Raw genomic sequence first — 14,274 nt, 5'->3', positions numbered from 1 at the left:
GTTGCTGGAAAAATGCAGCCGGTCAGGCAGCATCCAAGGAACAGGAGAATCGACGTTTCGGGCATAAGCCCTTCTTCAGGAATACATCCAGGGAAGTTATTTGGGTGGAACTGTGAAATAAGAAAGGGATGGTCACCTTATTGGGATTGTACTAGAGATCCCCCAATAGTCAGCAGGAAATTGAGAAACAAATTTGTAAGGAGATTATCTCTAAGAATACTAGGATGGTTATAGTTTTTAACTTTCCAACATATACTATGGCAGTCCCAGTCTTACAGGCTTGGATGGAGAGAAATTTGTTCAGTGTGTATAAGAAAATTTTCTGATTCAGTATGTGAATGTACCTACTAAAGAAGGTACAAAACTTGACCTACTCTTGGGAAATAAGGCAGGACAGGTGACTAAGGTGTCAATGGGGGGGCACTTTGGGTCCAGTGACCATAATCCTATTAGTTTTAAAATACTGATGGAAAAGGATAGACCAGATCTAAAGGTTGAAGTTCTAAACTGGAAGAAGGCTAATTTTGATGGTATTAGGCAAGAACTTTCAAAAGTTGATTGGGGGGCAGATGTTCGTAGGTTAAGGGATGGCTGGAAAATGGGAAGCTTTCAGAAATGAGATCAGAGTCCAAAGATAGTATATTCCTATGAAGGGCAAAGTGGGGACTGCTGGTTGACTAAAGAAATTGAGGTTATGGTCAAGAATAAGAATAAAACATATGTCAGGTATATACAGCAGAAATCAAGTGATTATCTAGAAGAGTATAAAAGCAATAGGAGTATACGTAAGAGGGAAATCAGGAGGGCACATGACATGAGATTGCTTTGGCAAATTGGGTTAAGGAGAATCCAAAGGAATTCTACAAATACGTTAGGGACAAAAGGGTAAGGAAGGAGAGAATAGGCATCCTCAAAAATCAGCAAGGCAGCCTATATGCAGAACCACAGGAGATGGGCGAGATGCTAAACGAGTATTTTGCATCAGTGTTTACTGTGAAGAAAGATATGGAAGATAAAGAGCAGGGAGGATAATAAATAGCGCCATCTTGAAAAATGCCCATTTACAGTGGAGGAGGTGCTGCTGCACATATTAAAATGCATAAAGGTGGACAAATGCCTGGGACCTGATCAGTAGCACTCTAGAACTCTGTGAGAAGCTAGAGAAGTGATTGCTGGGCCCATTGCTGAGATATTTGTATCTTGGATAGCCATAGGTGAGGTGCCAGAAGACTGGAGGTTGGCTAATATGGTGCCACTATTTAAGAAAGATGGTAAGTAAAAGCAAGGAAGCTGACATTGGTGGTGGGCACCTTGTTGGAAGAAATTCTGAGGGACCAGATTTTCTGTATTTGGAAAGACAAGGACTGATTAGGAATAGTCAGTATGGCTTTGTGAGTGGGAAATCGTGTCTCATGAACTTGATTGAATCTTTTGAAGAAGCAACATGGAGGAATGATGAGGGCAGAGTGGTGAATGTAATCCATATGGACTTCAGTAAGGCGTTCGATAAGGTTCATCACGGTAGTTGGGTTAGCAAGCTTAGATCACATGAAATACATGGAGAACTAGCCATTTGGATACAGAACTAGCTCGAAGGTTAGAAGCTAGGGATGTTGGTGGTGGGTTGTTTTTCAGACTGGAGGCCTGTGACCAGTGGTGCACCCAAAGATCGGTGCAGGATCCACTGCTTTTCATTATTTATATAGATGATTTGGATGTGAACATAGGAGGTATAGTCAGTAAATTTGCAGATAACATCAAAATTGGAGGTGTAGTGGACAGTGAAGAAGGTTATCTCAGAGGACAATGAGAGCTTGAGCGGATGGACCAATGGGCCGAGGAGTGGCAGATGGAGTTCAATTTAGATAAATGTGAGGTGCTGCAGTTTGGAAAGGCAATCCCGGGTAGTATTTATACACTTAATGTGAAGGTCCTGGGGAGTGTTGCCAAACAAAAAGATCTTGGAGTGTAGGTTCATAATTCCTTGAAAATGGAATCACAGGTAGACAGGATAGTGAAGGAGGTATTTTGCCTGCTTGCCTTCCTTGATCAGTGCATTGAGGAAAAGAGTTGGGAGGTCATGTTACAGCAGTACAGGACATTGGTTAGGCCGCTATTCTGTGTGCAGAATAGGAATCCTGTGTGCAATTCTGGTCTCCATGCTATGGAAGGAAGTGACACTTAAAAGAGTTCAGAAAAGATTTACAAGGATGTTGCCAAGGTTAGAGGGTTTGAGCTACAGGGAGACACAGAATAGACTGGGGGCTATTTTCCCTGGACCTTTGGAGGCTGAGGGGTGACCTTATTGGAATTTATAAAATGATGAGGGGCATGGATAGGGTGAACAGACAAGGTCTTCTCCCAGGGTGGGCAAGTCCAAATCCAGAGGACATGGTTCTAAGGTGAGAGAGGAAAGATTTAAAAGTGACCTAAGGGGCAACCTTTTCCTCCAGAGTGTGGGGTAAGTTTGGGATGAGCTGCCAGATGAGGTGGTCGAGGCTGGTACAATTACAACATTTAAAAGGCATCTGAATGGGTATATGAATAGGAAGGATTTGGAGGGATATGGGCCAAATGATGGTAACTGGGACTAGATTAATTTAAGATATCTGGTCGGCATGGATGATTTGGACCGAAGGCTCTATTTTGGTGCTTTACATCTCTAAGGCTGTAATGCACTCACCTTTGCTATTTCTTCAAAGCTACATTGAACCCCAACCTGATGTCTACCTCAGCTTTTCTCAGTTGGGAATACCCCCAATTGTATTGGGACAAAAATCACTATCAATTTGGCAAACTTAAACGTTACCCTTCAGAAAAGGAAATGAAGGATGCATGAAAAATGATCTAATCCAGGATGAGATCCATAAAGCTACTTTCCCAAGTAAAGGTGATGCTGTCCAGCTTGACACTCAATAGAAAGTGAATGCTGTCTCCCAAGGGGCCCATACACATATTGCAACTGTTCACTTAGATCAGGTTAAATGTTCATCCTTTCTGAACTCTTAGTAGTGAGGTGTGTCTTACTGCCACTAATTGCTTGACATTTAAGTGTTTGCAAGACTTCAAGCGACTAAGCAAATGTATCTTGTGGTGACAGTGATGATTCTGTGATGAACTGTGAAATGTCATCATGTTAGCACAGCCAACCAAGAATGTTGTTATGCTACCAATTAGGCATATTGAATGGCATTAGCTGTATAAAGATTCCCCAAATAATGAGCGAGTTGCATGTTACATGTTGTGCTGTACCTATGAGAAGTAAGGGTTGTAATTAAAGTGATCAGCAGGGAGATGTCCTCAAATATTTGTATACTCCAAAAAGAAATATATTAACGTTGTTGCCACCTCAGCTTTGATACTGCCTGAGGTCATTGTGTAAAAGCTAGAGTTATTATGAATTCTCCTGAAACGCTGTTTCTTATTGCCAGAAAATTATTTCATAACTGAGCTGCAATTAACTATTGAGAATGCATTTTGCTGACTCGTGAATTTGATCTACACAGGCAACACAGATGCTCAGTGGTTAAGATTGCTGCCTCACAGTACCAGGGACCTGGGTACGATGCACCCTCAGGCGACTACCTGTGTGGAGTTTGCACATTTTCCCTGAGTTTGCATGGGTTTCCGTCAGGTGCTCCAATTTCCTCTTGCAGTCCAACAATATGCAGGTTCAATGGATTGACCACTCTAAATTGTCCGTAGTGTCTAGAGATGGGCAGGCTAGGTGGATTAGCCATGGGAAATGTGGGGTTACAGGGATAGGGTAGGGGTGTGGGTCTGCTCTTTGGAGGGTCGGTGTGGACTCAATGGGCTGAACGGCCTGCTTCGACACTATAGGGATTCTACATAATGCTATCCACTGTGAAATTGTATCAAACAAACAAAAAAGACAAAGGCTGTAGGGCAAATAGATTACTGCTCTCCAGACAAATACTTCTTCAATCCTTTATGTATGGTGTGCTGTTGGTAATGTTAGTAATTTAGGGGAATTCCATAGAAATTTCTCCTAATGCCTATTGTGAGGTCAGAACTGTTGGGAAGACAGAATAGGTATAGCATTTCCAAAGTACTACACACAGGGTATCATTGAAGATATATTAAGGTCTTGAGAAAACAGTCACTCCAGGTGTTGCCTGGCACCTGAAAAGGTTATGCAAGTGAATGGTACTGAATATTCAAAGAACATTCCAACTTATGATGGAGGAAGGTCATTGATTAATAGTTGCTGAAGATGGCTGGGACAAGGGATGTACTCCTGCAGAGATGTCCTGGGGCTAAAAAGATTGAATCTGAAAATGTGTTGCTGGAAAAGCGCAGCAGGTCAGGCAGCATCCAAGGAACAGGAGAATCGACATTTCAGGCATCAGCCCTTCTTCAGGCTTATGCCCGAAACGTCGATTCTCCTGTTCCTTGGATGCTGCCTGACCTGCTGTGCTTTTCCAGCAACACATTTTCAGCTCTGATCTCCAGCATCTGAAGTCCTCACTTTCTCCCCTAAAAAGATTGATGTCCAACTGCCATAACCATCTCCATTTGTGCCAATCCTTCACCAAATTTCTAGTCAGAGATTCAAAAGAGTTTGCATTAATTCTATTCCAGTGCTGGAGAAAAGTAATGAGAGAATTGTCCTAAGATTGAGTAGGCTGGGCCTCCACTCATTAAAGCTTAAATGAATGAGAGACGATCATATTGAAACATGTCAGACTCTAAGGGAACCTTGAGAGGGTAAATACTGAGAGAGTTTTTCTTTTAATGGGAGAATATAGAACGAGGGGAATTTCTTCAATCAGAGGGTCATTAATCTTTTAAATTCTCTATGTCAGGGAGCAGTGGAGACTGGGCCATAATGAGTGGCTGGATAAACTGGGACTTCATTCACTGGAGAGTAGGAGGTTGAGGATGCATCTTATAGAGGTTTATAAAATCATGACGCGCATTGATAAGCTAAATAGCAAACGTCTTTTCCCTAGAGTTGGGGAGTTCAAAACTGGAGGACATAATTTTAAGATGAGAGGCAAAAGATTTAAAATGGACCTGAGGGGTAGCTTTTGTGGAATGTGTGTGGAATGAACTGCCACTGGAAGTGGTAAATGCAGGTAAAATTACAACATTTGAGAGATATTTGGATAGGTATATGAATAGCAATGTTTTAGTGACCCCACCTCCCATCACCAAACCATCATCTCCCACACCATACAGAACCTCATCACCTCAAGAGATCTCCCACCCACAGCTTCCAACCGCATAGTCCAGGAACCCCGCACTGCCCGGTTCTCCCTCCTTCCCAAGATCCACAAGTCTGACCACACTGGCCACCCATTGTCTCAGCATGCTTCTGCCCCACTGAACTCATTTCTGCCTACCTCGACACCCCCTAGTCCAGGAACTCCCCACATGAGTTCGAGACACCACCCACGCCCTCCACCTCTTCCAAGATTTCCGTTTCCCCGGCCCCCAACGCCTCATCTTCACCATGGATATCCAATCCCTCTTTACCTCCATACGCCATGACCAGGGCCTCCAAGCCCTCTGTTTTTTCCTCTCCCAACGTCCCCAACAGTACCCTTCCACCAGCACTCTCATTCGTCTGGCCGAACTGGTCCTCACCCTTAACAATTTCTCCTTCGAGTCCTCCCACTTCCTCCAGACCAAAGGGGTAGCCATGGGCACACATATGGGCCCTAGCTATGCCTGTCTCTTTGTTGGCTACATAGAACAGTCCATCTTCCGTAATTACACCAGCACCACTCCCCACCTCTTCCTCCGTTACATTGATGACTGCATTGGCGCTACCTCGTGCTGCCGCGAGGAGGTTGAGCAATTCATCAACTTCAGCAACACATTCCACCCTGACCTTAAATTTACCTGGACCATCTCTGACACCTCCCTCCCCTTCCTGGACCTCTCCATCTCCATTAATGACGACCAACTTGACACTGACAGTTTTTACAAACCCACCGACTCTCACAGCTACCTGGATTACACCTCTTCCCATCCTACCTCCTGCAAAAATGCCATCCCGTATTCCCAATTCCTCCGCTGTAACTGCTCCCAGAAGAACTAGTTCCACCACAGAACACACCAGATGGCTTCCCTTCCCATGTGGTTAAAGATGCCCTCCAATGCATCTCGTCCACATCCCGCACCTCCGCCCTCAGACCCCACCCCTCCAACCGTAACAAGGACAGAACGCCCCTGGTACTCATCTTCCACCCTACCAACCTTAGCATAAACCAAATCATCTGCCAACTCTAGGGAAAAGACGTTTGCTATTTACCTTATCAATTTCCGCCACCTCCAAACGGACCCCACCACCAGGGATATATTTCCCTCCCCACCCCTGTCTTCCGCAAAGACCATTCCCTCCGTGACTACCTGGTCAGGTCCACGCTCCCGTACAACCCACCCTCCCATCCTGGTACCTTCCCCTGCCACCGCAGGAACTGTAAAACCTGCGCCCACACCTCCTCCCTCACCTCTAACCAAGCTCTAAAGCAGCCTTTTGCATCCATCAAGATTTTACCTACACATCAACCAATATCATTTATTGTATCTGTTGCTCCCGATGCGGTGTCCTCTACATTGGGGAGACTGGACGCCTCCTAGCAGAGCGCTTTAGGGAACATCTCTGGGACACCCACACCAATTAACCACACCGCCCTGTGGCCCAACATTCAACTCCCCCTCCCACTCTGCCGAGGACATGGAGGTCCTAAGCCACCTTCACCGCTGCTCCCTCACCACCCAACGCCTGGAGGAAGAACGCCTCATCTTCCGCCTCGGAACTCTTCAACCCCAGGTCATCAATGTGGACTTCAACAGTTTCCTCATTTCCCCTTCCCCCACCTCACCCCAGTTCCAAACTTCCAGCTCAGCACTGTCCCCATGACCTGTCCTACCTGCCTATCTTCTTTTCCACCTATCCACTCCACCCTCCCCCTGACCTATCACCTTCATCCCCTCCCCCACTCACCTATTGTACTCTATGCTACTTTCTCCCCACTCTCTCTCCTCTCACTTATCTCTCCACTCTTCAGGTTCTCTGCCTGTATTCCTGATGAAGGGCTTTTGCCCAAAATGTTGATTTTACTGTTCCTCGGATGCTGCCTGAACTGCTGTGCTTTTCCAGCACCACTCTGATCTAGACTATGGTTTCTAGCACCTGCAGTCATTTTTTTACCTTAGAGGGATGTGGGCCAAGTGCAGACAAGGATTGGTGCTGGGTTTTTTATTATTTATATGAATGATTTGCATGTGAATATAGAACGTTGGAATATATGGTTGGAATGTTTGCAGATGACAACAAAATTGGAGGTGTATTGCCACAGCAAAGAAGATTACTCAGAGTACAACAGGAGCTTGATCAGATGGGCCAATGGACCTAGGAATGGCAGATGAAGTTTAATCTTGATAAATGTGAGGTGCTGCATTTTAGAAAGGCAAATCAGGGCAGGACTTATATACTTAATGGAAAGGTCCTGGGGAGTTTTGAACAAAAAGGATCTTGGAGTGTAGGTTCATAGTTCCTTGAAAGTGGAGTCACAGGTAGACAGGGAAGTGAAGAAGGTGTTTAGTAAATTTGCTTTTATTGGTCAGTGCACTGAGTACAGGAGTTGGGATGTCATGTTGCGGCTGTACGGGGCATTGGTTAGATCACTATTGGAATACGGTGTTCAAGTCTGGTCTCCCCACTATGGGAAAGATGTTGTGAAACTTGAAAGGTTCAGAAATGATTCACAAGGATGTTGCCAGGGTTGGAGGATTTGAGCTATAGGCATAGGTTTAGGGTGAGACAGGAAAGATTTAAAACCGACCTAAGGGGCAACTTTTTCACACAGAGGGTAGTGCATGTATACAATGAATTGCCAGAGGATGTGGTGGAGTACGGTACAATTACAACATTTAAAAGGCATCTGGATGGGTATATGTATAGGAAGAGTTTAGAGGAAAATGGGCCAAATGCTGGCAAATGGGAATAGATTAATTTAGGATATCTGATCAGCAAGAACGGGTTGGACCGAAGGGTTTGTTTCCTTGTTGTATATCTCTACGCCATTTGGCTCTTTGATTTTGTACACAGTGATTGGCAATGCAAGGGCCATGAGTTGAGATGAAGGGCCTATGAGAAGGTGGATGAAAATAGGAGTTGGCATGGGAGCAATAGCTTTCATAGGTATGTGCGGAGGTGTGTGAATTGGCTTGAGTTAGAATATCAGTCATGGAAGTAGAAAGGGAAACAGTTGGGTGTTTGTGGGGTGAGAATTTGAGGACCTGACAGCCTTTAAAACAAATGTGTTAAAGTGCTAGAGCACTGTGGCAAGCCTATGTTCTGCTCAAAGGTTGGTGGTCCTGACTCCATCATGTTCATGTCCACCCAGCAATCCTGATCTCCTCACAATAACGTCTGAGAATCTTTCTCCTGAGGCAGGTGTGGCAAGTTTAGAAATTCCCTGCCTTAAACTAATTGCTTCATCAGGCCCTTAATCCACAAGGCTACCCATGTGTTGCCTGTACAATGTAATGTACAAACAGAGGATAAATTATTTTCTGAGGAAGAATCTTTCCTGTAGCTTGGTGTATTAATTGCCAATTAGTTAATGGCTAGTTTATGTTGATTTTAATTCTTTGTTTTAATAGTAAATGTTTTAAAAAGTACCTTCTTATCATACAATTTTTACCATTGATAACTGGGAAATTTGTATCTCTTTTCAAAATGATTGCTCTTCAAAGAGACTATACACATTAATAAAATATGCAAATACTTTTCAAAACTAATAATGGTGGAACATGAGTTTATGATTACTGAGAGACTAATCTGGTTTAACAACTGCACGAACTATCAGAACAAATTTCCTTCCAACCTTTAATGTTCTTGGAATGGAAACTTCACCACAGTAAAGATTAATATTTTATAAAAGAATTGGTAAAGTGAGAAAGAACAGTTTACTCTGTTACATAATGTAACAAACTATTTTAATATTGTACAAAAGAGAATGAAAATGGAAGATTTGCAATTGTATAGTATTTTTATAACATCAGAATATTGCAAAGCAACAAAATAAGCACATTTAATGCACTCTTACTGTTATCATTAATTGACAACTTTAAAGTATTTAATTGGCTGCAAGAGTGAAGGTCAAGCATCGGCCTCCTTGCCCAGTGATGGCAGGTTCAGGTATGCCACCACTCCGCCTAATTAAGTTGCCTTCCTGATTTCAGGACCAGACAATTCTGCCCAATGACTAAGTGTCTATAGCACTCTGCATCGAGAATTCCAAAGAAACTGCTCCTCATTTCAATCCTAACTGGCCTTTCCTTTATTCTAGGATTTTGTCCTCTGGAATGTTCTCCCTTCAGCCCTCCAGATGGGAATCATACTTTTTGTACTCTCTAATGTAGGAAACATGGAAAAAAAAACTTGTAAAAAGCAATCTCACATGAACAAAAGCATGATAATGATCTGAGTATCTGTTTATGCTGTTGAGGGATGAATATTGATCAGGATACCACTGAATGTTCCCTTGCTCTTCTTTTAACTGCTGTCATGGGTTACATAGATTATATTTGCTTCATGCAGTGACCTTCCAATCCTAAACAAAGGTTCAAATGATAGAACTGAATAGGAAAAGCAACTAGAGAATGCATAAGTACAAGGGTGCAACAAGAACTGGCTGGCTCTGCCTTTCTCTTTTCACCTTCTGCGTTAAAGAAATATGTAGAGTTTCTTTAAAGAGCTAAAATTTCTTTAGTCCCATTTTTGGGTCTGAATTTTTCTGCAGTCCCAAGTGGGAGGTATACAGGAGGTACACAGTAAATCTGAAACTGGGCTTTATTGCCATTATATATTGGCAAATTGTTGGTGGTCCTTTTATTTTCATATGACATTAGAGACCTATAGAGCGTTTACAAAATCATCAATGCAGGAAGTTGAGGACAAAATGAGAACCCACGGTGAAGTGTCTTCTAAAAACATTATGACAATAAATGTTGATCAAATGTAATTTTTAGAAAGAAACGATTATGTTTAACACTGAAAAATACATTTTAAAATTCAGTAATGAGACCACCATTTGAAATGTGTATCTCTCACAAACAATTCATGCAACAATCTGAGGGGTAGAGATTCTGCTTTGGATGTAACCATAATCTGGGTACAATTTAAACATGAAACTTCCCAGCCTTTCCCAACCAAGTTAAATCTTTACTTTTCTGCTCCAACTCATTTATATACTGCTGGATGTAAAATCATCCAAGGCAACATTTTGAAACATAAGTAATACTTTTTTTCTTGCATTAATAAATGTTGCTTCATGTACTTGAGTGGTATTTTAGTGACGTGCTATTAATATAGGTGAAAATGGATTTATCTATAAAACTAAGCATTTTAATAAAAGGTCCAGTCCATGTGAGTAACCTGATTGAAAATCACTGAAAATAACTTTGAAAACAACATAACTATTTAGTAATGAATTAATGTCTTAATATTTGAAAGTCTACTTTTAAAATCAATCTAATTACTGGGATTTCTTTTTGGAGGGATAACTTTGAAAATTAAAGCCCACCATGTCAGTGAATGATTGAAGCAAATAGTTTGGATGCATTTAAGATGAAGTGAGATAAGCATGTAAGGGAAAAAGGAATAGGAAGTTACACTGATAAAATTAGTGAGGAAACAGTGTAGAAGACTGCAGTGGAGCACAAATACTGGTGTAGACTGGTTGTTCTGAATGTGCTATATATTCTACATAATCATATTGAAAAGACATAGATTAGTATCCTTGAGTCTCAAATAAGTTCTTAAAGGCATACAAACATGTACGATTATTGGATCTTTGCAAGGGTAAGTTACTTAATTTGGGATCCTGCCAGTGTTGTTGACCAATCCAACTTCCAGTTTAATTCTTTTTTAAAGCTAAAACTAGGACAAAAGATTGAGACTGGATTTGCTCTGAAAGTAAGTTGCATTTGAAATTCCTGGATTATGTATACTAGTTGGACTGCCTTTAGTTGGAAACATCACTTCATTGCTGTCTCCCACATTCCCTAATCAAGGGACACTTATTCTGTCATGGAGGAGTGCAGTCCAGTTGAATGCAAATCTTTCTAGGTTAATGCGTTGTTCGCTGTACAAAAAGCATCACTGTGTTGTAGGCTTTTATTTTGATGCAAACTGTTAATATTAACATAAAATGTGTCAAGCTAACATATCGCATATATAATTTTATATCACTGTTTGCCATCTGTTGGGTAATATATCATATAATTTACCTGTCTAAATCAGATTCCATTGTACTCCGAGGACCTGAGCTCATTTTAGGTGAGAGCTTACCAGCACACTAATTACCATATTCACAAAATGACTTAACATTTTAAAGTGCCACAAACTTTCAAAGGTGAAGGACAAACAGTACAAGGAATTCTCAGATGGAAGTCTCTAAATGTACATAAAACATGATTAATATAATATAATGCTTTTTATGTGCCAATTCATTCATCATGGAATGAGTTCTTTTGTACAGTTTGCTTGGAAGTCCTATGAAATGTTCATCATTATTCTGGGTTGTTAAGAGAAAAATAAAAGTTGGTCTTAAAAGCAATGAATAACAGTTTGGAACATTTGGAAGATTAGGATTGTATTAATCAAATGTAACAATACAGCGAAATATTATGTCATTTGCTTTATAAAGTAATGGTTCTGAAAGGGTTAATGTCAGAGATTGTATTAGGCTCCACCCAATCTCATGTTATCATATAATGCTGAGTTAAGAATAGAGGATCTACCTGTAGGTCCCAATGGGGGGGTGGCATGATCCCTGGCTCCAGACAGGCTTCATACCAATTCTTAACTGGCCAATGTAACTTGTATCTATAACTATTATGTAATGAACAATGTCTTATTTTAAGGCAAGTGCTTCTTCCTATTATGGCCCATGAATGGTTCATCCTCTACGACTGTTAATATAACAGGTCTCTAGATCCAGTAATGAAAGGAAGGAGGATGACAGAATCTACCCAAACACAAACTGGTTTTTCAATCATGCCACATAGTGATCAGTGGGGATGGTGGAGGGGGAGGGAGGAAGCATTGCCTAAACACCTCCTGTTAATCGTGGTGAAAATAATCAATTTGACCCTCGTTTTTGAGGACAAAGAAGAACAGTGCTGCTTTAAGTCTTCTCAGAAAGTCAATCTACAGGAGCAAGCAGTTGAGTGAAGAAGCAGTCTGGGGAGCTTGTAGAAGGAATAGCAGGATAAAAGCTGTACTCCAGTCTAACACCCTCACGCCACAGCTGGTAAGAGTGAAAAAAAGAGTTTGGGTGAGGAACAGCATTCTAAAGGCGAGTTAAACTTGGCAGATACACATAGAGGAAGGATCTGTTGAGACAGCCCCATTTTCCAGGTTTGGTTGGAAAACAACTTTTCAGAGTTCACACATTTTAAAAACTCAAAGAGACTTGAAAAAACAAGAATTTTTAAAAATTCTAAAAGTTTAGCAGCTTAGAGTACAACAAACTACAAATAGCATTGAGATGCTGCAAATTGCAATTCGCATTTTATTATTAAGAATGAACAACTCCATGAAGAAAGAAAATGGGTGGAGAAATGACACATTTCAAAAATCAAACAGCAGAGATGGGCAAACAGAACATAGGATTTGACATCTTGAAGAAAACATTTAAGGTATTGAATTGCTTCAAAACGAAATATCACCTTTCAACCTGCATAAATAAATTCACTACTATATTCAGCAGGCATGGATGCTGATGATCTTACAAATCATTAAAATATAAAAGAAAAGAAAATATTTCTGAAGAAATCCTAACAGGTTTTGATAATTGCTGTAATCTGAAACAAATAAAATCCTTGATGGAACATGATTAAGTTTAAAAGTTCAGCCTTTGAGGGAATTCATAGTTAGTTTAATTAATGACCTCAACAGATTACTGGAAAACTACACAATGGAGTTTTAAAATCAGATTTCATAAGACACTGTATTGCTGTTGGAATGATTGATGATTTTTGTAAGATTTATTCCAGTCTAAACAGGATTTAATTTGGGAGAAAACTATTTAAATTGTTTTTAACTCTAATCAGAAACCAGGAAGAGTCACTGTTAAATCATGAGAAGGACAACTTTACCATAAAACAGTAATAGAAACTATTCACTTCATAAGCTAAAAACACTCCATAAAATATGTGACATACTAAAGCAATGAGTAGGCAAAATAGCAGATACTAAAAGTCAGTGTCAGTATAGTGAAACAAAAAAGCCTCACAGGCACAAATAGTGTCCAGCTATATCAAAAGAATTTTCATCTGCAAAACTATAGGTCACTTCCAGAAGATGTGCACATGTAGAGCACAGTTTCAGTGCAGCAAATAGACAAATATACTCATACAAATAGCTTAATGTGGGAGAAAATCCTCCATTTGAAAAGATACCTGAGGCATTCCTGAAGGAAATCAGAGATTCAACCAATCCAGGTTTGACAGAACATTTTACATCAATGGTCATTTCATTAATTTCAAGTTTTACACAGGAACACACGTCAATGTATTATCAGATCAAATATCATTGCTGGAAAAACAAAATTACAGTCTGCAGACATAAAGCTACATATACCTAGTGGAATAACTCAAAATTAAATGTAAGTTATAAGTAACACTGCAACGTAAAGAAATTTGAAAATATATATATTAATTCACAATCGGCACATCACTCATTTGAGCTTGCATTCATGTCTTGGTGCAGCAAAAGGTGTTTGATCAGTTCCCTGATCATGAGAAATGAATTGTCAATTAACTTGTAAAGGGACAACCAGTGAAAGACTTCATCAAGCTTCCTAGACATGTGATGGAATGCAAAAAGAAGAAGGAGTAGAATCCTGTCCAGGTCTGAGTTTGATCAGTTCCCTGAGAACAACTATTTCAGAAATGAATCGTTGTCAACTAACCTGTAAAGGGCAAACCAGTGAAAGACTTCATTGAGCTCCCTAGCCGTGATGGAATACAAAAAGAAGGAGCAGAGTCCTGTCCAGATCTGAGTGATGTGAACTATTGTATTTGTTGCAGAATCAGGCATCAAGTGCTGCAAGACCTATCTTGATGTTAACTCACACCTCCTTTTACGTTTTCCATAAGAGACACTGTGAGATTCTTATTGGACAAGCATGAATTGTTAATTAAGGAGGACTATTGCTTGTTAAAATGCTTTGTTGATGGCACAATTCACCTCAATAATATCCAGCCTCCCATCTTTCCAAACCTACC

The sequence above is a fragment of the Chiloscyllium plagiosum genome, unplaced genomic scaffold (assembly GCF_037043375.1).
Source record: "Chiloscyllium plagiosum isolate Xiang-an unplaced genomic scaffold, Cpla_swu_hap1 HiC_scaffold_4, whole genome shotgun sequence".
Classification (NCBI taxonomy): Eukaryota; Metazoa; Chordata; class Chondrichthyes; order Orectolobiformes; family Hemiscylliidae; genus Chiloscyllium; species Chiloscyllium plagiosum.
The sequence above is the reverse complement of the archived record's forward strand: the minus strand, read 5'-3'. Positions refer to the sequence as shown.